This window comes from Geotrypetes seraphini, chromosome 7, assembly GCF_902459505.1.
Source record: "Geotrypetes seraphini chromosome 7, aGeoSer1.1, whole genome shotgun sequence".
NCBI lineage: Eukaryota > Metazoa > Chordata > Amphibia > Gymnophiona > Dermophiidae > Geotrypetes > Geotrypetes seraphini.
This window is the reverse complement of record NC_047090.1, coordinates 3,291,058-3,314,950: the sequence shown is the minus strand read 5'-3', so window position 1 is coordinate 3,314,950 and position 23,893 is coordinate 3,291,058.

Genomic DNA, 23,893 nt, shown 5'->3' with positions numbered 1-23,893 from the left:
TTGGTGATTGCTGATCTGCTCTTTTCCATACATGGGTTTACTATGTAGTGGGGCATCTCTGATTGGTCGGATGGTGGGACGGGGTGGTTTGGGATGGATGGGGGAAAGGGTTCGCTTGACATGGTTTTCTGTGGTAGGGTATTATGAGGGAATTGGGGGTTTGATGGGGGTAGGGAGGGGTCTGGTTGGTGATTGCTGATCTGCTCTTTTCCATACATGGGTTTACTATGCAGTAGGGCATCTCTGATTGGTCGGATGGCGGGGTTGTGCCATTTTCTTTCTTGTGCTGGTTATTCTTGTTTTGCTGTTCTGTTGTCAGCAATAAAAAATTGTTTAAACATTAAAAACTAAAAGAAGACAGATTTCATATTGTTTATCCCAGGAAAAAGCAGTGGATTTTCCCAAATCCACCTTAATAATGGTTTATGATCTTTTCTTTTAGGAGCTTTCCTAAACCATTTTAAAGTCCTATTATTGGTAATTATTTTACCATCTTCTTTTGTCAGCAAATTCCAGAGACTGATTGCACATTGAGTGAAAAAATATCTTCACCCATTTGTTTTAAATGTACTACTATGACAACAATTTATTGTTTCTATAGCGCTACAAGGCGCACGTGGCGCTGTACATTGTACATGTAAGAGACGGCCCCTGCTCAGAAGAGCTTACAATTGAATTATGACAGACACACAGGACAAAAGAGGAGTCAAAGCAAGTGCTTCTATAGGGAGAGGGCTGAAGAGGTGGTAGGGGACCATGGAGAGAATAGACAAATATGTCAGTAGGGTTAGGATTTACAAACTCATCCTTAAAATAATAATAAGTCAAAGCCCAATAGCTGAGGAATATAAGAAGGAATTCTTTTCCAAAATCTTCTTAACTGTAAATGGTACTTTTTAATATACTTTTTATGAAAGGCGAAAGACCTCAAGTTTTCACGGCTGTCTGCCTTTGAAACAAGTCCTGTCAGAACGGCCATTAGCCTCATATGCCTTTAAGAACATAAGAACATAAGAAGTTGCCTCCACTGGGTCAGACCAGAGGTCCATCCCGCCCAGTGGTCCGCTCCCGCGGTGGCCCACCAGGTCCTTTGACCTGTGAAGTGATTTGACCATTTTTATATCCTACCTCTGCTTCTATCTGTACCCCTCAATCCCTTTATCCTTTAGGAACCTATCCAAACCTTCCTTGAACCCCTGTACTATCCTTTATCACTATTAAAGTCTTTTTTATTAATAACTTTTTTTTTTTAAACTTTTAAATTTTAGATTTTGAATTTCAAAACTTAGTGATATAGCAAGTACTGAATTTAAATAGGTATTGCTTTAATATTCAGGCTTAATAACTTCTTTTTTTAGATATATTCATTTTTAAAACTTTCAACAAGTATAACATAAGATACAATCATTTTATACTTTAACTTCACTTAATATACTATCAAATTCTAACTCACATCAAATATCACCCTCCCTTATACCCAACAATTGTTCTTAAGCATAAGAAATCATAAAATATTCACTCCCCCCCCCCCATCCTCGACGTATATGAACAAAGGGAGAAAATAATTTTCATTTTGTACCATATTTTGAAAATGGCTCCCAAACAGCCCTAAATTTCTTAAAATACCTCTGTTGTATAGCTAATAACTTCTTAAAGCCTAAAGTACTTAGTTTTTTTGAACCCAATGTAGTAGCAGTACTTGCAGCTCGTAGCTGTGTATAATGGCTTTAGGGATAACTCAGCTGGTATTTACAGCTCTCAGCTGGGTTCTTCGTTAGGATTTAAACACAGTTTCAAATAAGTGGACCTTTAGTCTGGATTTAAATACTGCCACAGAAGGAGCCTGACGTAATGAGCCAGGCAGGTTGTTCCAGGCTTGTGGCGTAGCAAGATAGAAGGGATGGAGATGGGAGTTGGCAGTAGAGGAGAAGGGTACCAGCAGGAGGGACTTGTCTGCTGAACAGAGTTCTCGGGGGGGGGGGGAGTGTAGGGAGTAATAAGAAAGGAGGGATACTGAGAAGCTGCAGAGCAAGAACACTCGAACATCAGTAAGAGGGGTTTGAATGTGGAGATGGACAGGGAGCCAGTGAAGCGACCTGAGGAAAGGAGTAATGTATTCCCTGGTGGAATATGAGGTGCGCAGTAGCATTTGGAACAGATTGAAGGGGAGAGATATGGCTTACCTTTTGCTTTTGGAGAGTAGACATGTGATTTATATCTACATATTTCATTCCTCTCATGATTTTATAGATCTCCAGAGCCGGGAGAGCAGTAGAACTAGAAGGCATGAATTGAGACAACAGGGTGATAGACTTAGCCATCTCTTTTCCTTTCTTCATAGAGATTTTCAATGGGTAGAATTAGGGACTACAAAAAAGCATACTGAAAACCAGAACTGGCCAAAAATATCTCCCTCCTGGATCACTTGGCAGCTCTGCAGCAGTAGGCTGAGAACCAGGGAAGCTGAACAAATCATTTTTCCTTCCATTAATTCTGGTACAAACCAAAATGGCAAGGGTGGAATGCCTCAAAAAGTGGGTTCTAAATCAGTGTTTCCCATGTTGGTCCTTGCATACAATGGAGGCAGTGTATGCAGATTAATCTCATGTACATTTATTGTGGATATCTTGAAAACCTGGCTGGCAGGGTGTACTCCAGGACAGACTTGGGAAGCACTATTATAAAACTTATCCAAATTTGGACACAGGTCCCAAATGCACAAGCTAATTAGAAAGGTGCTACCAATCAATTATTAGAATTAACTGGAGTTAATTGACACTTATTTGGCATCAATTTGGAGTTACCCATGCATCTGTCCTAGTCACTATTCTATAACATTTATACCTAGATTTCAGAGTACACAACTCAAAAGGGGAAATGGGTGGATTTGGGCACTGTTCCCTGTCAGCAGAATGGGAGTCCATCCACCTATAGTACTGCCAGAAGAGGGTGCTGTTTCATTATCATCTGATGTGGCAGGATTCCCAAAAGCCACGGCAGCTTTGGGGAAGTCCTGCCGGCTTAGCTGATCAGGGATTCCCTTTCCCCGATCAGCTCAAATGGCAGGCAGGGTCTGATTTATTTTTTTTAATAGGTGCAGTTGTTGTGTTTACACAGCGGCACCCATAAAAATCAAATGAGTTGCATGAACCCAAAACTGGAAACCCCTGACACCCCCCACCAAACCCTCACCTTCTGATCCCTCCCCCTGCCTCCTCCCACAACTCCAAAATAAAATCCTGGTGGTCTAGTGGGCTGGGTAGGTTCAGACCCTCCCCAGCTCGAGGACCCTCCACCCCCAACATGCCCCTCCATTTCTTTTGTTGATAAAAGAGGGATGCCAATTCTCTCCTGCTTTGAAGGGCTGCCTCTTCATAATTACGGCCCTTCCCCCTCCTGGTGCATCCTGGAATGCCTAAGGTCCTGATTGGCCCAAGTGCCTAAGGCCTTTCCCCTGGGGAGAGGTCTAGGTGCCTGAGCCAATCGGGGCCTAAGGCTCTGATTGGTTCAGGGACCTAAGGTTTTTCCTCGGGTGCCCCCTACCCTCTCTATGCCACTGAGTATACCTAAGAAAAGGCAGCATCTTAAACACTGCATTGAGTACTATCATATACTTGGGATCCTTCAAGAAAAACATCAAACGTCTGAGAATCATCCAGAATACTGCCGTCCGCCTCATTTATGGCCTCAAAAAGTTGGACCATGTCAGCTCATACTACAGAAAACTTCACTGGCTGCCAATGGAGGCTAAGGTCATCTTCAAATTGCCTTTGCTTCAAAACCTTAACAGGTTCATCCCCGATCTACTTGTCACACCACTTTGTATTTCCAAAGGAGGTGTGTGTGGCGCAGTGGTTGGATCTACAGCCTCAGCACCCTGGGGTTGTGGGTTCAAACCCCGCGCTGCTCCTTGTGACCCTGGGCAAGTCACTTAATCCTCCATAGCCCCAGGTACGTTAGATAGATTGTGAGCCCACCGGGACAGAGAGGGAAAATGCTTGAGTACCTGATTGTAAAAACCGCTTAGATAACCTTGATAGGCGGTATATAAAATCCTAATAAAACTAAAAAACTTGAAACACCACTTGTACTTGCAATACCTATCTGTTTGCCTTCCCCTCCCTGAAGAGCTGTATCTACAAACGATTGCTCAATAGAACACTGTCATTCCAAGTGGGCAAATGGAATAAATGCCTATCCACCCTCATTTCAAAAACTCCCTTCAGGAAATCAATCAAAATCTGGGTTGTGCTGTGAACAAGGCTGCCCTGTGAACTTCAAAAAGCTAAGTTGCTCAACATTTCAAATTCTGCTCTTTTCAAAGGTTTTCAGCATTATATCTGCTTAATTGCTCTTCTCCTCCCTGTTTCTTAATTTAAAAAAACCCCAAAAAAGCCACAAGAAAATAAACCCTTCTCTTTCCTCTGTTAAATCTTATTTACTCTTCCTCTTCATAGGAAAAAGCTAAGTTGCTCAACATTTCAAATTCTGCTCTTTTCAAAGGTTTTCAGCATTATATCTGCTTAATTTCTCTTCTCCTCCCTGTTTCTTAATTTAAAAAAAACCAAAAAAGCCACAAGAAAATAAACCCTTCTCTTTCCTCTGTTAAATCTTATTTACTCTTCCTCTTCATAGGAAAAAGCTAAGTTGCTCAACATTTCAAATTCTGCTCTTTTCAAAGGTTTTTCACCATTATATCTGCTTAATTTCTCTTCTCCTCCCTGTTTCTTAATTTAAAAAAAACCAAAAAAGCCACAAGAAAATAAACCCTTCTCTTTCCTCTGTTAAATCTTATTTACTCTTCCTCTTCATAGGAATAAGGGTAAGACTTTATTAACTCTAATTAAATCCTGGTGCCTGTGGCTCAGGGTTACTAAAGTAGGGAAAATCCTGTTATAAATCCTGTGTTTTAGGGTAGCCACTGATTTGTTATAGAACCTGCATTTTTGTTTAAAATACTGTGTTTTAGATGGTATAGAGCCTGTATTTCTGACTTACTAGCTTTTAGCCATTGTGTCTGCTGATTAGGTGGAGAAGGGAGGGGCTCTGATTTACTTCTAAGGTTAACTGCATTATCTTTGGGACAGTGCTGTGAACAAGACTGCTCTGTGAACTTCAAAAAGCTAAGTTGCTCAACATTTCATATTCTGCTCTTTTCACTGGATTTCAGCATTGTATCTGCTTAATTGCTCTTCTCCTCCCTGTTTCTTACTTAAAAAAACACAAAAAAATAAACCCTTGTCTTTCCTTTGTTAAATCGTATTTCCTCTTTCCCTTTCCCTTCATAGGAGTAAGGGTAAGACTTATAGTCCCACCAACCCCAGGGACCACTTTTCATATATAGAGACCCAAATAATCAGGACTACTCAAATCAAGTCACTTCACAACCAATCAAGATGACCTTTATTCTATGCAATCACTGTGGTACTTTAATTCCAAGACATACTATTTGGTGGCTTAAGGCTTGCCCCATCTGTCTTCAACTTGCTAGTATTAAGGAGGAGCTCTGCAAACTTAAACAGGAATTGAATACAATTAAAGCAGCTTCCATCACTCAACAAAATCATATCAACTTGCTACCTCTACCAGTAGCGTACTAAGGGGGGGACGGTCCGCCCAGGGTGCACGCCCCAAGGGGGTGCACAGCCGGCCACCTTCCCTATTTTGCCGCTGCTCTGTCTCACCACTGCATCCCGGCACCGGCTCCCACGCAGAGTCATTCCTTAACCCAGCCGGCCGGCAACTGGTAGGTGGAGACAAAAGGTGAGGCGGGCTGGTGAGTGGGGAAAAAGCGTCGGGCCCACAAGGCTTCACCTCCGGCGTCAATTCTAACGTCGGAGGGTAAGTTCTGGGCCAGCCAATCGCTGTCTGGCTGGCCGGCAACTTCCTCCCCGTTAGAACTGATGCCGGAAGTGAAATCTTGTGGGCCCGATGCTTGTATGCGTCGGGCCTGGCTCGGGGAAGGAGCAGAGAGAAATCAGCTGCTGGCTTGGGGGTGGGGGTAAGGAAAGAATCGTGGAAGTGGAGAAATCAGCACGATGGCTTTGTGGGGGCTAGGGGGAGAGAGAAAGAAAGGCAAAAATAAAGAGGGGGACCAGGGGGAGAGAGAATAAAAGGCAGAAATAAAGAGGGGGGCCAGGGGTAGAGAGAAAGAAAGGCAGAAATAAAGAGGAGGGCCATGGGGAGAGAGAAAGAAAGGCAAAAATAAAGAGGGAGGCCAGGGGGAGAGAAAAAGAAAGGCAGAAATAAAGAGGGTGGCCAGGGGGAAAGAGAAAGAAAGGTGGAAATAAAGAGGGGGCCAGGGGGAGAGAGAAAGAAAGAGGGGGGCCAGGAGGAGAAATAAGAAGGACCAGAGACTTATGAAATCACCAGACAAAAAGGTAGGAAAAATGATTTTTTCAATTTAGTGATCAAAATGTGTCAATTTTGAGAATTTATATCTGCTGTCTATATTTTGCACTATGGCCTCCTTTTACTAAACCGCAATAGCGTTTTTTAGCGCAGAGAGCCTATGAGCGTCGAGAGCAGCGCGGTGCATTCCGCACAGCTCCCTGTACTAAAAACCACTATCGCGGTTTAGTAAAAAGGGTGGGGGTATTTGTCTATTTTTGTATAGTTGTTACTGAAGTGACATTGCATAGATTCATCTGCCTTGACCTCTTTGAAAACCCCCCGAATATAAATGATAATTAACATTTTCTCTGCGTACAGTGTGCTTTGTGTTTTTTAAAAATTTTATTATTGGTAGATCATTTTGACTTGGTCATTTTAAAAGTAACTCGCAAGCCCAAAAAGTGTGGGCATCCCTTCTGTAAACAGTGGTGTCTGTCCCAGCTTGTGCTCCCTCCGGTGGTTGTTTCACTTCTGGCCAGCTCTCCTGCTCAAAGCCGTGGGTATCGGCTCCTCACGCAATCCGCGTCTGCATCAGAACTGTTCCCTCTGATGTCACGATGTCAAAGAGAAGGCTTCCAATGCAGCCGCGGATCGTATGAGATGTAAACACCTGCTGCTTTGAGCAGGGGAACTGGCCAGACATGCTGGCAGGGAAGAGATGTTCCTGCTGCACAGGGAAGGGGGGGAGAAATGCTACTGCTGCACAGGGAAGGGGGTGAGAAAAATGCTGCTGCTGCTGCACCCAATTGGGGAGAGAGAGGGAAGAAGGGAGATGGAAGACAAGGGAGAGGAACCAGAGATGCCAAGTCCATGGGAGGGATGGAAAGGAAAGGAGATACCAGACCATGGAGGGGGAGGAAGAGATGCCATGGCATGGGGGAAGGGAAGGGAAGGATATAGAGATACCACACCATAGTGTGGAGTGGGAAGGAAGGAAGGAAAGGAGAAGAGAAAGAGAGAGATGCCAAAGCATAGGGGAGGGGGTGGAGCAGAAAAATGGAGAGGGGGTGATGCTGAAATGAATCATGTGCAAAGGAGAGAAGGGACCCCGGATATACAGTTTACTGAAGGGACATAGAAAGAGGGAAGATGCCATATGGAAGAGAGAGAGGATGGACGGTAGATGGAAGGGGCAGAGGAAGTGTGGGCAGTAGATGGAAGGGGTAGAGAGAGAGGGCAGAATCTGGGTGGAAGGGGCAAAGAGAGGGCAGATGTTGCATGGAAGGGAGAGAGGACAAGCGCTGTATAGAAAGAAGAGAGAGAAGATGATTAAAGCAGAAACGACAAAAGGTAGAAAGATTTTTTTGTTGCTTTACTTAGAATCAAGTAGTATTGTAACTGTATTGATAAAAGTTTATAAATAGGAAATGGAAATAAGGCAATCTATTGGACTACACCCCTTTCCTCAGGACAGAATAGCATAACAGCAGTATACTGTATTGTTCTGAAGAAAGATTTGGCCTCTGAAAGCTAATTGAAAAATGGATTAGTCCAATAAAATGGTATTTTTTTATTTCTCATTATTTGTTTTATTTTTATTTGTTAATTTATAAAGTGGTGATTGTTATGTATCAGTTTTTTCAAATTTACATCTACTGTCTTTATATTTTGCACAGTATTAGGGGACATGTGTCACTCTTTTTGTGGTGTTGCATTGTATGCAGAGTCTGGTTTCTTGGCGGTTCAGTTTAACTTTTGTCTACATATTTCTATTTTTAGTTTGTGAATATTCCATATTGGGCGAGGGTGTATCTCTGTTCTGTGTGTATGAAAATAACATAGTTTTCAGTTGGCATTGACTGCAGGATCAATTGACTGTGCGGGATCTGGCTTGTTTAGTTTTACAATGTATGTGTTGGTGTTCTAGTGTTTAAGATGCTACATTTTCCTAGGTACAGTCTTGTGTGATATGTGGATTGTTATTAAAAAATATATTTTTCATATAGATGGGGGGGGGTGTCAAAAAATGATGGGCCCCGGGTGTCACATATGCTAGGTACGCCACTGACCTCTACCTCAAAGAATAAAACAGCCCAGGAATAAATGGGTCACAGTAGGCTCAGGAAGACTGCGACATGTAACACAGAAACATCCACCTTCACAAATATTACCTCTACAGAATTCCTTCGCTCCACTAGTGCACTGCGATACTCAGGAAAACAGAAGGGAGGTGGGACTGGAACCAATGAAGGTAACTCAAGAGAACAAGCGCACCCTAAGTACAAATAAAAAAGCCCAAAATAGAAAACTATTACTGTTGGGGGATTCCATCATCAGAGGCATTAACCTTGGAACACAGGGCGAGGAGACCAAAATAGTGAAATGTCTTCCAGGATCCTTAGCTACCAGGAGTTCCAGGCAAATACTGACTATAATTAAGGAAGAAACTAAGGATTTTAACACTGATGTTGTTATCCATCTGGGAACAAATAACCTGGCCAACAACTCCACACTTGCAGCACAGAAAGCTTTTCGGGAGCTTGGTGAGGGCATGAAACCTTTTGTAAAGACTTTAGCTTTTTCTGAAATACTGCCTGCAAATGGAAAGGGAGAACAAAGAGTAAAAAACACAGAGGACTTTAATAGATGGCTCAAAGCCTGGTGTCATCAAGAAGGCTTCAGGTACATAGGAGGATGGGGAAATACATGGAAGGACAAGAAGCTATATTGCACTGATGGGCTACATATTACTACAGCAGGAAAAAGAAACCTTGCAGAGAAATTTAGACAACATTTTTCTAGGCATTTAAACTAGAAGGTAGGGGTGGTGTATGTACGAAGGACAATTATAGAGACCACCCCTGACAAAAGAAAAGATGTGATAGTAGTAAAGACTGCAACATAAGCAATATCAGCAACTCATTTCTTAGTATTGCAACGGAAAGTGAAACGAAACAAAAATCCATACGAAAAAGGAGGGAGATTATGGCTGAAAAATAGCTGGAAAGCGATGACCACAAATGCTCGCAGTCTAAGCAACAAAGTTCATGATCTGCAAGCCCTGATGTTAGAGGCAGATCTAGATATTGTCGATATCACAGAGACATGGTTCAGTGAATCACATGGATGGGATGCAAACATACCAGGATATAATCTTTTTAGGAAGGACAGAGATGGTCAAAAAGGTGGAGGAGTAGCTCTCTATGTAAAGATCAATATCCAAACGACCGAAATGCAAGGGGCCTGGGGAGAGGAAGAAGCGATATGGATTGCTCTGAAAAGAGAAGATGGAACTTCTATCTATGTGGGTGTAGTCTACAGACCTCCGACTCAATCATAGCAAATTGATAAGGATCTGATTGTGGATATCCAAGAGTTTGGAAGGAAAGAGGAGGTTCTGCTGTTGGGAGATTTCAACCTGCCGGATGCGGACTGGAATGTTCCGTCTGCAGAATCGGAAAGAAGTAGGGAGATTGTGGATGCCTTTCAAGAGGCTCTGCTCAGACAAATATTGATGGAACCCACAAGGGAAAAAGCGATATTGGATCTGGTCCTTACAAATGGAGAGAGTATCACTAATGTTTGAGTGGGTGCTCACCTGGGAAGTAGCGATCATCAAACGGTTTGGTTTGATATAACGGCTAAAGTTGAGAGCGGCCGCACGATACTTAAAATCCTAGATTTCAAACATACGGACTTTAATGCAATGGGAGAGTATCTGAAGAAAGAGCTGTTAGGATAGGAGGACATAAGAGAAGTGGAAAGGCAGTGGTCTAAGCTGAAAGGAGCGATAAAAATGGCTACGGATCTTTATGTGAAGAAAATCAATAAAAACAAGAGAAAAAGGAAGCCGATATGGTTCTCCAACCTAGTGGCTGAGAAAATAAAGGCGAAAGAGTTGGCGTTCGTGAAATATAAAAAAAACCCAAGAAGAGGAGAGCAGAATGGACTACAGGGTGAAACTGAAAGAAACTAAGAGAGAGATACGTTTGGCGAAAGCACAGGCGGAAGAACAAATGGCTAAAAATGTAAAAAAGGGAGACAAAAATTTTTTTCAGATATATTAGTGAAAGGAGGAAGATGAAAAATGGAATTGCTAGGCTACCATGCTGGGAACCAATATGTGGAGAGTGATGAGGAGAAAGCAAATGTGCTAAACAAATACTTCTGTTCTTTGTTCACAGAAGAAAATCCTGGAGAAGGACCGAGATTGTCTAGCAAAGTTACACGAGAAAATGGAGTAGATTCTGCGCCGTTCACGGAGGAGAGTGTTTATGAGCAACTTGAAAAACTGAAGGTGGACAAAGCGATGTGACCAGTCGGGATCCATCTCAGGATACTAAGGGAGCTCAGAGAGGTTCTGGCGAGTCCTATTAAAGACTTGTTCAACAAATCTCTGGAGACGGGAGTGATTCCTGGGGATTGGAGTAGAGCGGATGTGGTCCCTATTCATAAATGTGGTCACAGAGATGAAGCAGGAAACTACAGGCCGGTGAGCCTCACTTCAGTTGTTGGAAAAATAATGGAAGTGTTGCTGAAAGAAAGGATAATGTACTTCCTTGAATCTAATAGGTTACAGGATCTGAGGCAACATGGCTTTATAAAAGGTAAATCGTGCCAAACGAACCTGATTGAATTTTTTGATTGGGTAACCAGAGAGCTGGATCGAGGACATATGCTAGATGTAATTTACTTGGATTTCAGCAAAGCCTTTGATACAGTTCCTCATAGGAGGCTGTTGAACAAACTTGAAGGATTGAAGTTAGGATCCAAAGTGGTGAACTGGGTCAGAAACTGGCTGTCGAACAGATGCCAGAGGGTGGTGGTTAATGGAAGTAGCTCGAAGGAAGGAAAGGTGAGTAGTGGAGTCCCTCAGGGATCGGTGCTGGGGCCAATCCTGTTCAATATGTTTGTGAGTGACCTTGCTGAAGGGTTAGAAGGAAAAGTGTGCCTTTTTGCAGATGATACCAAGATTTGTAACAGAGTAGACACCGAAGAGGGAGTGGAAAATATGAAAAAGGATCTTATTACAGCATGGCACCCATCAAGGTCGTCCTTTATCTCCTTTGTTATTTATTTTATCCCTGGGACCCTTTTCACTTAAGTCTGATATGACCATCTAGGGATTAAAAGTAGGCAATTCAGAAATAAAGGCCTTGGACTTTGCAGATGACATCTTAATGGTCTTGTAAGCAGTGTTGGATAAGTTTACTTTGTAAAAATAATATATTAAAGTTACTAGTAGCTGCAAGGAACATGTAATATATTAGTTACTAGTTACTTGCTTAATGAAAATAATATGTTACTTTCAGTTACTTTTTAATTCTTGGATATAAATAGTTGTTTTGACATTACATAAAACTAATTCTAGTAATTGGAAACATGATAGAAACCTTCAAAATCCTGAGAGGCATAGAGAAGGTGGACAGGGACAGATTCTTCAGATTGTGGGGAACCACAAGTACAAGGGGTCACTCGGAGAAATTGAGAGGGGACAGGTTTAGAACAAATGCGAGGAAGTTCTTTTTTACCCAGAGGGTGGTGGACACATGGAACACGCTTCCAGAGGTTGTGATAGGCCAGAGCACACTACAGGGTTTCAAGGAAGGTTTAGATAGGTTACTAAAGGATGAGGGGATTGAGGGGTACAGATAGAAGTAGAGGTAGGTTACAGAAATGGTCAGGAACCACTTCACAGGTCACAGACCTGATGGGCCGCCGCAGAAGCGGACCGCTGGGCATGATGGACCTCTGGTCTGACCCAGTGGTGGCAACTTCTTATGTTCTTATGTTCTTATCTGCAAAAGTTAGAGGAATGGTCTAATGCCTGGCAACTAAAATTCAATGCAAAGAAATGCAGAGTAATGCATTTAGGGATTAATAATAGGAAGGAACCGAATATGTTGGGAGGAGAGAAGCTGATATGCACGGACGGGGAGAGGGACCTTGGGGTGATAGTGTCCGAAGATCTAAAGGCGAAAAAACAGTGTGACAAGGTAGTGGCTGCTGCCAGAAGGATTCTGGGCTGTATAAAGAGAGACGTAGTCAGTAGAAGGAAAAAAGTGTTGATGCCCCTGTACAGGTCATTGGTAAGTATTTTCACTTGGAGTATTGTGTTCAGTTTTGGAGACCGTATCTGGCGAAGGACGGAAGAAGACTTGAGGCGGTCCAGAGGAGGGCGACGAAAATGATAGGAGGCTTGCGCCTGAAGACGTATGAGGAGAGACTGGAAGCCCTGAATATGTATACCCTAGAGGAAAGGAGAGACAGGGGAGATATGATTCAGACGTTCAAAATCTTTTCCAGAGGAAGGAAAATGGTAAAACCAGAGGACATAATTTGAGGTTGAGGGGTGGTAGATTCAGGGGCAATGTTAGGAAATTCTACTTTACAGAGAGGGTGGTGGATGCCTGGAATGCGCTCCCGATAGAGGTGGTGGAGAGTAAAACTGTGACGGAGTTCAAAGAAGCGTGGGATGAACACAGAAGATTTAGAATCAGAAAATAATATTAAATATTGAACTAGGCCAGTTACTGGGCAGACTTGCACGGTCTGTGTCTGTGTATGGCCGTTTGGTGGAGGATGGGCAGGGGAGGGCTTCAATGGCTGGGACGGTGTAGATGGGCTGGAGTAAGTCTTAACAGAGATTTCGGCAGTTGGAACCCAAGCACAGTACCGGGTAAAGCTTTGGATGCTTGCCCAGAAATAGCTAAAAAAAAATTTTTAAAAAATTTTAATTGAATCAGGTTGGGCAGACTGGATGGACCATTCGGGTCTTTATCTGCCATCATCTACTATGTTACTATGTTACCTCTTTAATAAATTTCTTTAACCTCCTTCCTGCCTTGCTGTATCCCTGAAATTCTTGTGGTATCTCTGACATATTCCCGACTTTATCTAACCACTCTCGACTTCCAATGCAATTGAAATTTTTTACTAATGCACCTAACAATATCTACTGTAACATCACTGTATATATACAGTCTCTTCTTCTGTAAACCACTCTGAACTGCTTGTGGTATTGCGGTATACAAATAAAGTTATTATTATTACTAGAATGTCAATTCACCCATTGTAAAACTAAACAAGCCAGATTAGTACAGATCAATCCTGCACAGTCAATGCTAACAAAAGACCATGTCTTCATACACATGGAACACAGATACACCCTTGCCCAGTATGGAATAAGTAATCACAAACTAAAATAAAAAAATGTGTAGTCAAAAGTTAAACTGAACTGCCAAGGAGCCAGACTCTACATATAGGGCTCCTTTAACAAAGGCGCGCTAGCCGCTACCGCCTCCTTTTAAGCAGGTGGTAATTTTTCGGCTAGCGAGCACTATATCGCGCGCTAATCTTGTGCGTACGCTAAAACGCTAGCGCGCCTTTGTAAAAGGAGCCCATAGTGTAACATCACAAAAACAGAAACAATGATTCGTGTCCGTAATACTGTGCAAAATATAAATAAAAAGAAAACATATGTAAATTTGAAAAAAAAAAAAAAATGACAAATAGCAATCACCATTTTACAAATTAACAAACAGAAATAAAACAAAAGATGAAAAATAAGATAATATCATTTTACTGGACTAGTACATTTTTCAATCGGTTTTTAGAGGCCAAAACTTCCTTTCTCGGGTCAGTACAGTATACTGCAGTTATGGTATCCTGTCCTGACTTGACAAAGGGGGTTTTGGTCTCCGAAAGTTAGTCAAAAATATATTAAAATTAGTCCAATAGGAAGATCACCTTATTTTCATTTTCTATTTATAAATGTTTATCAACACAGCTACAATACTACTTTACTCTAAAGCAAAAATATATATATATATATACTGTATATATATTTTTTTACCTTTGTCGTGTCTGGTTTCTGCTTTCCTCATCTTCTCCTCCATGGATACCAGGATACTCTGTTCCTTTCATTCAACATCTGCCCTCTCTCTACCTTTCATCCATCGTATGCCCTCATTGTCTGCCCCTTCCATCCACTGTCTGCCCTCTCCCCCTTTTCAAATGGCATCTGCTCTCTTTCTAAAGCACTTCCATAAACTATCTATCCTTTTCCCTTTGCATCCAGCCTATGCCCCTCTTTCCTTTTTATATGATTCATTCCCGCTTCACCCCTCTCTCCATTTTTATCTCTCCTTTCTCTTTCCCTCCGTCCATACTCTGGCATGTGCCTCCTGTCCTCTACTTCTCCACCCCACCCTATCCCATCCCATGGTCTGACCTCTGTCTCCTTCCCTTCCATCTCTCCCTCCCTTCTTCCTTCCCCCCAATAAATTAGCATCTTTCTCCTCTTCTTTCCTACCTCCAGGTGTGTTATGTCAGTCTCTTTCCCTTCTATTTCTCCCTCCCACCCCACTTTATCTCATGGTGTGGCATCTCTGTCTCCGTCCCAGCCTCCTACCCCTCTGTCTCCTTCCCACCCACCCACCCCCCTGCTCTGGCATCTCTCTCCTCTCTATCCCTCCCCTGTGATCTGGCATCTCCTCATCCTTCCCTTCCCTGTCCCCGCCTCATGGCCTGTCATCTCTATCTCTTTCCCTTCTCCTGTCAATCATCGGATTACCTATAAAATTCTATTGTTAACTTTCAAAACCTTAGATACCAATGAACCCCAATTCATAAACAAATTACTTATCCCCTATAATTCCTCACGTTCTTTGCGTTCAAACAGCCACAAGCTTCTAACTATTCCTTCTTTAAAAATCATTGGAACCCGCCGTCAGGATATGTTTTCTGTAGTAGCACCTCAACTCTGGAACTCTTTACCTTTACACTTAAGAGAAATAAATAACTTAAACGATTTCAAAAAGAATTTAAAATGTTTTTTATTTAAAGACGCTTTTAACATTTAAAATTAATCATGTGCTCTTTTTAAATGTCAAGATCCGTTATATTATTGAATTATTATTTTAGTATATAATTGTTAAGTTAAAATTTCTGTAATTTTATGATCTTTGTACCTCATAATATATAATTCGTAATTTTATATTTTACTAACATGTTTTATCTTCTTTTTTTTTTTAAACTTAATGTATAAATTGTTAAATTTTCAATATTTTATGTTATTTACTGTTTTAATATCATGTTTATTTACAAACTGTAACTCGCTTAGAAATAATTTAATTAAGCGATTAATCAAATATAAATAAAACTTGAAACTTGAAACTCTCTCTCTCTCTCTCTCTCCCCCCCCTCTCTCCCTGTGATTTGTAATCTCCTCTGCTTCCCTTCTTCACCCTGTAGTCTGGCATCTCTCTCTTCTCCCTTCCTTTCCCTGGACTTCCTTCTTCCCTTCCTCAATCCCAATTTGGCTTCCTCCTTTACCCTTTCCTCCCCCAATCATGCAACATTGCCACATTTTGTAATCTGATAAAAGATATGGAAGTTCCTTTCACAAAGGGATTGATGAATAGCACATGTTTTCTCTAGCAAGTAAGTCTGAAGCACCAGTCAGCACCTGTGTTCCATCTAACTGTTGGATATACTGTCATATTTTCCTAAGCGGCTTCTGTTGTTCCGCAAGCTGCAAGCATTTCCAAAAGCTTCCAAAATAGGGATGGAGTCCTGTCCTTTCCACAGCATCATTGTCCATTTCGGATGAAGAAGCGCAGCAGCAGCAGCAGCAATGCTAGCATAAAACTTCATGAGGCAGCGTGATGTCCAAGTCTTTCCAGCACCACTATCTCCACTAACAATGGCAGACTGGTTTACTGGCTCAGTCTGGCTTAGCACATTTCTGTAAGCTTGTTCAGCTTCAGTGAAGACATTGCTCCCCCCGGTCCCCCCTCTCCCTCCGTGGGATGGGTACTGCTACCACTTCCAATCTTCAGGCCGCCGCTGGCATCAGTCGGCTGAACGCGCTGCCTCTACGCCAGGGGTGTCAAAGTCCCTCCTCGAGGGCCGCAATCCAGTCGGGTGTTCAGGATTTCCCCAATGAATATGCATGAGGTCTATTAGCATACAATGAAAGATCTCATGCATATTCATTGGGGAAAGCCTGAACACCCGACTGGGTTGCGGCCCTCGAGGAGGGACTTTGACACCCCTGGCGTAGAGGCAGCGCGTTCAGCTGACTGATGCCTTTGGAAGCCTAGACAAAATGAGAAATAATGAATACCTGCCTGGATGCCCTACAGGGCCTCAAAAAGATGACGTGTCTGTGGAAACTCGGACATCAAGGTAAGCCACGGACCACTTGGAACTGTGCAGATTTTGCATTTTTGACCTGAGTAATTGCTACAGACTACACTGGCAATTTTATGGTACCAAGCCAGAGACAAGCAAAGCGTGCTACTATTTTGAGAGGTAGAAAGGTACACAGTGGCCCTGCAGAAGCAGGCCACACGAGGACATTTATCTAGGATTATCACATGACTGCAGAAAAAGGTTTTACTTCTATTGAAAGCAATCGTATCTGGGTTTTGGAAGTAAAGCTTGGATGTCTCCGTCCGTCCTCCTTTTTCTGGAGCCATATGGTAATCCACTATTTATAGACTAGATGTACGTTGCCATTTTTTCTTACCTACGGATGGGACAGGACCCCTGGCCTAACAGCTTTAATAAACGCTATTTTCTTTCACCTACAGCTGCTGGGTGGCTCTGTCTTATCTGAGCTCTAGGCCCGCCCTCGTTCACATCCAAGTGGAGCAAGCTTCATCCAAGGCAAAGCAAATCATAGGTTGCATACGCAGGAGTTTCGTCAGCCGTAAACCTGAAGTCATTATGCCATTGCATAGATCCATGGTGAGGCCCCACCTGGAATACTGTGTGCAATTCTGGAGGCTGCATTACCATAAGGATGTGCTGAGACTGGAGTCGGTCCAGAGAATGGCCACCTGGATGGTCTCGGGACTCAAGGATCTCCCGTACGAGGAACGGCTGGATAAGTTGCAGCTGTACTCACTCGAGGAACGCAGAGAGAGGGTTGACATGATCGAGACATTCAAGTATCTCACGGGCTGCATCGAGGTGGAAGAAGATATCTTCTTTTTCAAGGGTCCCGCGGCAACAAGGGGGCATCCGTGGAAAATCAGGGGCGGGAAACTGCATGGAGACACCAGGAAATTCTTTTTCACTGAGAGGGTGGTTGATCGCTGGAATAGTCTTTCACTTCAGGTGAATGAGGCCAGCAGCGTGCCTGATTTTAAGGCCAAATGGGATAGACACGTGGGATCTATTCACAGAGAAAGGTAGGGGAGGGTCATTGGGGTGGGCAGACTAGATGGGCCCTGGCCCTTATCTGCCGTCTATTTCTATGTTTCTACGTTACCATACTTACTTAACATTATTAAGAATCCAAAAAAGGAAGGCGTTTCAGACTTGTGGTGGAAAGTTCATTGAGAGCTCTATAGTTGGGATTGGGACTTGGATACTGTCTTATTTTACTTCAAGCACTTTCCCTATCTGTCCTGGTGGGCTCGTACCTGGGGCAGTGGAGGATTAAGTGACTTGCCCAGGGTCACAGGGAGCATCACGGTGTTTTGAACACACAACCTCTAACCACTGCACTGCTCCTTGTGACCCTGGGCAAGTCACTTAATCCTCCTCTGCTCTGCCCCAGGTACATTAGATAGCTCTGTCCCTGTCGCATTCCTGCAAGCTCTGTCCTCACCTGCATAAGCCTAGGACACGTTAAAATCATGAGTGTTTGAGGCTTGTGAGATTAAGGCAGAGCTTGCAGGAATGGAACAGTGACTGGGATGGGGATATTGAGATCCTCCATGTCGTTCTCTACTACTGTGGTAAGAGGATACTGGGATATTGGTCTGACCCAGTATGGCTATTCTTATATTCTGAGAAGTTCTTATGCCAGTTTTGGAGGCTGGGAGGGGAATTGGAGGGTCTTTTTAGCTACAAAATATTTATGCAGGTCCTTGATGATATTCAATGCCTCAAGATAGCTAGTGTATTATAGAGACTGGCTGGGCTGTATCTGCGGTCCAACTGATAAAGATTATGATTCTGCAGAGCTCTGTATTCAAATACAAAACAAAAACCCCAAAACAACCCTTTCCTACCATTCAAGTCCTGTTGAGTCATGAGGACAAAGAAATGTAGACAGTCGTGACAAGGACCTGGGTCAGGTTCATCCCCAGACTATATCTAAATTCAGGGAAAATATTCCAGAAATAACGTCAAGAGATATTCTTATGATTGCTTTATTTTTTTTCTTAAGAAAAACATACAGTAGAAAGAAAACAGCAACATGCACAAATATATTGTTCATGAACCCTCAACTCCCCTCCCCCCACTGATCCCTGATCTCCTCCCCTCATTCTCTAATTTCTATAAAATATATGTATATATATATATAAATACAATAAAAAATATAAACAAAGGAAATAAGATAATACCTTTTTTATGGAACTAACTCAATGCATTTTACAATGAGCTTTCAAAGGTAACCGTTCTTCAGATCAGAAATAAGCAAATGTTGACAAATATCAGGAAAACATGAAAGCATTTCAGGGATAGTTTCACAGGAAGAGGGAGGGGTGGGTGGTTAAGTAGGAGACGGAGAGATACCAGACCAGTTTTAAATATCTTTGTAGCGTGAAAGAAAGCCCGGATCGTTGTTAAGTCCTGTCTGGTAGGTGTCAAAATATTTCAACATTTTAATTTCAAAGTTATGTTCTTGGATTGTCCTAAAATTTCCTTTTTGTATTCTCGCCATAAAATCATTGGTGCAGTGGTCAGTTTTTCCCAAAGTGTTGGCAGACGGAGGTGACATCCTGATTGGTATTGCAATTTTTAATATGATATCTATGTAAGTTGATTCTGGTCGTTAGCATCTGGCCCGTTTCACCAATGTAACATTCCTCTTTGCACTTAAATGATGTATGCACTTGAAAATTATGTTGAACATTTTTCCCATATGAGTGACCGTGGGATCCTTTGAGATCTGCTCATACAGTTTGCAGTTTGCCACACCACAAGGATGTGTGCTATCAGAAACCAAGTAATTTTATATCCTGCAGTATTTGTCAATGGAACAAATTTAAGTCTTTGTTGCCATCTGGTGGTAGAAAGTGGATCTGTAGATTTTCAAGTTGCCCGTTATCAGATTTTACATTACATTACATTACATCAGGGATTTCTATTCCGCCATTACCTTGCGGTTCAAGGCGGATTACAAAAGGTTAGTTTAAGGACAGAGTTACAATGAATAAAGAATTATAGCATTACAGAAAGATAGAATTCTATGAATTGTAGAGGATAGCTAGAGAGGTTATATGAAGATCTTGAGGGCTTTTGGTGGTCGTGTTGTTAATTCTGTTTTAGGAATTTCTTGAATAGTGTGGTTTTTATTTCTTTTCTGAACGTCCTATAGTCTGGGGTGGTCATCAGAAGGTTGGAGATTTTGTTATCCAGTCTTGCAGCCTGTGTGGCTAGTAGGCCGTCATGTAGTTTTGTTCTTTTCACTTCTTTGGATGGGGGGGGTATGAATGGGGAGTGCGTTTTTCTGTGTCTGGTGCTGGTTGCTTGGATGAGGCGATTATTCAGGTAAGATGGGCTGTCTCCGTGTAGTGCTTTAAATAATATGCAGTAAAATTTAAATTGGATTCTTTCTTGGATTGGGAGCCAGTGTGAGTTGATGTATGCTTCAGTGATGTGGTCGTGTTTTTTCAATGAATAGACAAGTCTTAAGGCTGTATTTTGGATTGTTTGGAGTTGTCTTATCGTAGATGCCGGACATGGGAGGAAGAGAATGTTACAGTAGTCCAGTATTCCTAGTACTAGTGATTGTACTATAAGTAGGAATTGTGTGCATTCAAAGAATTTTCGGACTTGTCTCAGGTTTCTCATGATTGCGAATGATTTTTTAATTGTTTTGTTTATTTGCGGCTGCATTGTGCAGCATCTGTCTATGGTCATGCCTAGTAGTTTTATGGTTGTTTGGATGGGATATTTGGTTGCGTTTATGTCTAGGATGGTTGTGGTTTGGATCTTGTCGTTTTCTAGGAGGATGAATTTGGTTTTGTCTTGGTTGAGTTTGAGTTTGTGATTTTCCATCCAGGTTGTGACTGCTTCCAGTGTTTGGTGAAGTTCCTCTGTCATTGTAGGTTTGGAATAATCGTATGGGATGAGGATTGTGATGTCATCTGCATAGCTATAGGATGTTATGCCTAGTTTGTCCAGATGGGTTCCTAGAGAGGCAGTGTATAGATTGAAGAGGGTGGGGGACAGTGGAGATCCTTGTGGTACGCCGCATGGGTTTGACCAGGATTCTGATTTTTCTTTGTTTGATTTTACACTGTAGGTTCTAAGTTTTAGGAATCCTTTGAACCAGGAGTATACTTTGTCTGAGATGCCTATTGCATCTAGTATCTGTAGAAGGATGTTGTGGTCCACCAGGTCGAATGCCGCCGATAGGTCCAGTTGTATGAGTAACATTTTTTTCCCTATACTAAGTTGTTGTCTGACGGTATCCATGAGGGAGCCTAGTAATGTCTCTGTGCTGAAATTTGTTCTGAATCCTGATTGCATGGGGTGTAGTAGATTGTGGTCCTCTATGTAATTGGTGAGGAGTTTGGCTACTAGGCCTTCTGTAATTTTGACATATAGCGGAATTGAGGCTATAGGTCTATAGTTGGAAGGTAGGTTTTGTGGTGCCTTTGGGTCTTTTAGGATTGGAGTGATGACAATTTCGCTGAGGTTGACCGGGAATGTGCCCTCTGTGAGCGTGAACTGGATCCATTGTAGAATTATGGTGCGGAACTTTATACTAGAGGTGGTAAGAAGATATGAGGGGCAATGGTTGAGGTCACAGGAGGCATGGCTGTATTTTTTGTATAATTTGTTGAATTCTGGCCATTTTATGTTTGGGAATTGAGACCAAGTTCTGTCTGCTGCGATTGCTTCTTTTCCTGTGGTGTGGATTGTGATTGGATTTTGGTTGGATGGGTTGAGTATTAGTGTGGCTCTGGTGTTGGTGATTTTATTCTTGAAATGTTCTGCTAAGGTGGTGGGTGATGGTGGAGGTGTGTTGGTGGTGGTGGTGTATGGTTTGGTGTCTGTTAATTCTTTTAGTATTTGGAAGATTTTTTTGGAATCTTGTGTTTCTGTGCCTATGAGCTCGGTATAGTAACTTTTCCTCTTGTCTTTTAGTAGATTTTTGTATTGTTTGTTGATTTTTTTCCAGTCGGTTTTTATTTGTTCTTGATTCTTTTTTCTCCATTTTCTTTCTAATCTTCTACACTGTCTTTTGAGTAGGAGTAATTCATTATCAAACCATTGGTCTGATTTCCTTATGATTCTGGTTTTGGTATGTAGGGGTGCCAGGTTATCAAGTATGTTGGTGGATACATTTTTCCAGTGGGAGATGAAATTTTTTGGGTCGCAGTCTTGGATGGTTTCGTCTACCTTTGACCAGAAGATGGTTTGGTCGATATGTTTGCGTGAGGTATATGTAGTTTTTTTTGTTTGAGGTGTGTGTTTGGTTTTGGTCCAGTTGATGTTGAAGTTAAAGACGTAGTGGTCTGACCATAGTGATGGGGACCATGTTCCGTTAGTAATTTGGATTTCTTGATTGGTTGGTTGGTGAGTCATGAATGCTGCAATGTCCAGTTGATGACCATAAATGCAGCACATCGACACTAGGGGCTCCTTTTACTAAGCTGCGATAGTGGTTTTAGTGCATGTTTAGCGCGGGCTAAATTGCCGCGCGTGCTAGACGCTAATGCCAGCACTGAGCTGGCGTTAGTTCTAGCTGTGTAACGTGGGATGAGCACGCGCTAAAAACGCTACTGCAGCTTAGTAAAAGGAGCCCTAGATGGTAGTCCTTAAGAACAATGTCCAGAATCAGGTTCAAAAGGCAAAGTTCTTTGGTATAAGCAATGTCACAATAATTTCAACTGCATTAGGGCTCTATTTCCTGTTATTTGTCCCTTAGCATGACTTAAAAGGCCCTAATGCTGCTTGTTTTAAATTATTACAGCAATATTTGGGTAACTGTGTGCTACATAATAATGAGATGCAAAACATACAAAACAGCTCATTACTATGTAAAAAAACATAGTTGGAGGCGGTTGCTGCAGAAGAGGCGGAATCCCTTTTTAAAATTTTTATTTTATTTTTCCTTGGTTTTTGGGGATTTGTTTACGTTTTGGGACTTCTGCGACCCTTTGTTTTTCCTTTCGTCCAGGGTTGGGGTCTTTAAGGAACCAGGGCTTTGGCTACTTCTCATTTGCTGTAACCTTCTGGCCTGTTGTCATGGGGAAGAGGAGATTGGAGGGGATTTTCTTTTTGTTCAAGTGGGGGTGGGAATTATTGTAGTGGATGTGTGGTTCAAAATTTGATGATATTCCTATAGTTATTTGCAGTTCTTGTCAACGTCCTTGTTTTGGATATGTACTTTTTCGACTGTTCTCATGGTTGTATTTTTGTATCATCAATAAAAATTGTTTGAATCTAAAAAAACGTAACACAACTTGTAAAATGGTGCCCCTAGTGGTAGTCTCGTGCAGCTTTGTGGCGAGGTCACACGATGCTCTCAGGCCATTGGAATAATAGTACCTGCAAGGTGATTCACAAGTAACCTACCGTACATATTGCTAAATCCCTTAGTAAATGAAGTTCACCTTTTACTGCACCTTGATAACTCCCCTCCCCCCATGAATATTTTACAGGATCATCTACTTATTCTTCAATAAAGCATATTTCATATAATTTATCACCAATTATTGTATGGTATGTTACCAGAGTATTTTTAAAAGGGAGTGATGATTTACCAACCAAAACAATCGCTATGATCAGAAAATGTTGCATTGTTGCGAAGTAATGTTAACCCAAGATATGTGGGCTGATAGAACGGGATTTCGAAAACTATTAAAAACCCAATTATTTGTTACAGCATTTTTGTAAGATCTAAAGAGAGTCGGAAGCAACCAGAGTTCATCAACAGACTTTTAATTCCCTACAATACTTTAAAATCTCTTCGTTAAACGACTCAGAATCTTCTCGTTATACCTTCTTTAAAATAAATTAATACGTTGCGCTCCAACAATTTTCCCGTCACTGCCCCTACTCTCTGGAATTCGTTGCCCAACCATTTGCGCAATGAGTCCGATTTAAAACAATTTAAAGCAAAACTAAAAACATTCTTGTTCCAGGATGCTTTTGGATAACAACTGTCCTCTTAAGGACAAAATTTAGATCAAATTGTTACTTTTTACCCTAACCTATTGTACTTTCCTCTTCTTTAACGATTGTAGTTCTTCCCCACTTTCCTGTTGTTTGATGTAAGTCCATACGTCTTATCAGTGCTTTATTATGACACTTGGATTTTATCCAGTATCCCTTGTTTTAATATGTTTTTATGTAATTTTATATTGTACACCGCTTAGAAAACTGATTAAGCAGTTTAAAATTTTTTTTAGTAAACTTGAAACTTGTGTTTTATTCTTGGAAACCACCTAGTTATAGACAGTATACAAATTTTAAAATAAACAAATAAATAAATTATAAGTGCTTTCTGCATGTGCATTGGGGCCAAGGTTTAGCTATTACTGTAGTCCTGTTGCCAAAAGAGTTCTTAATGAGGCCACTG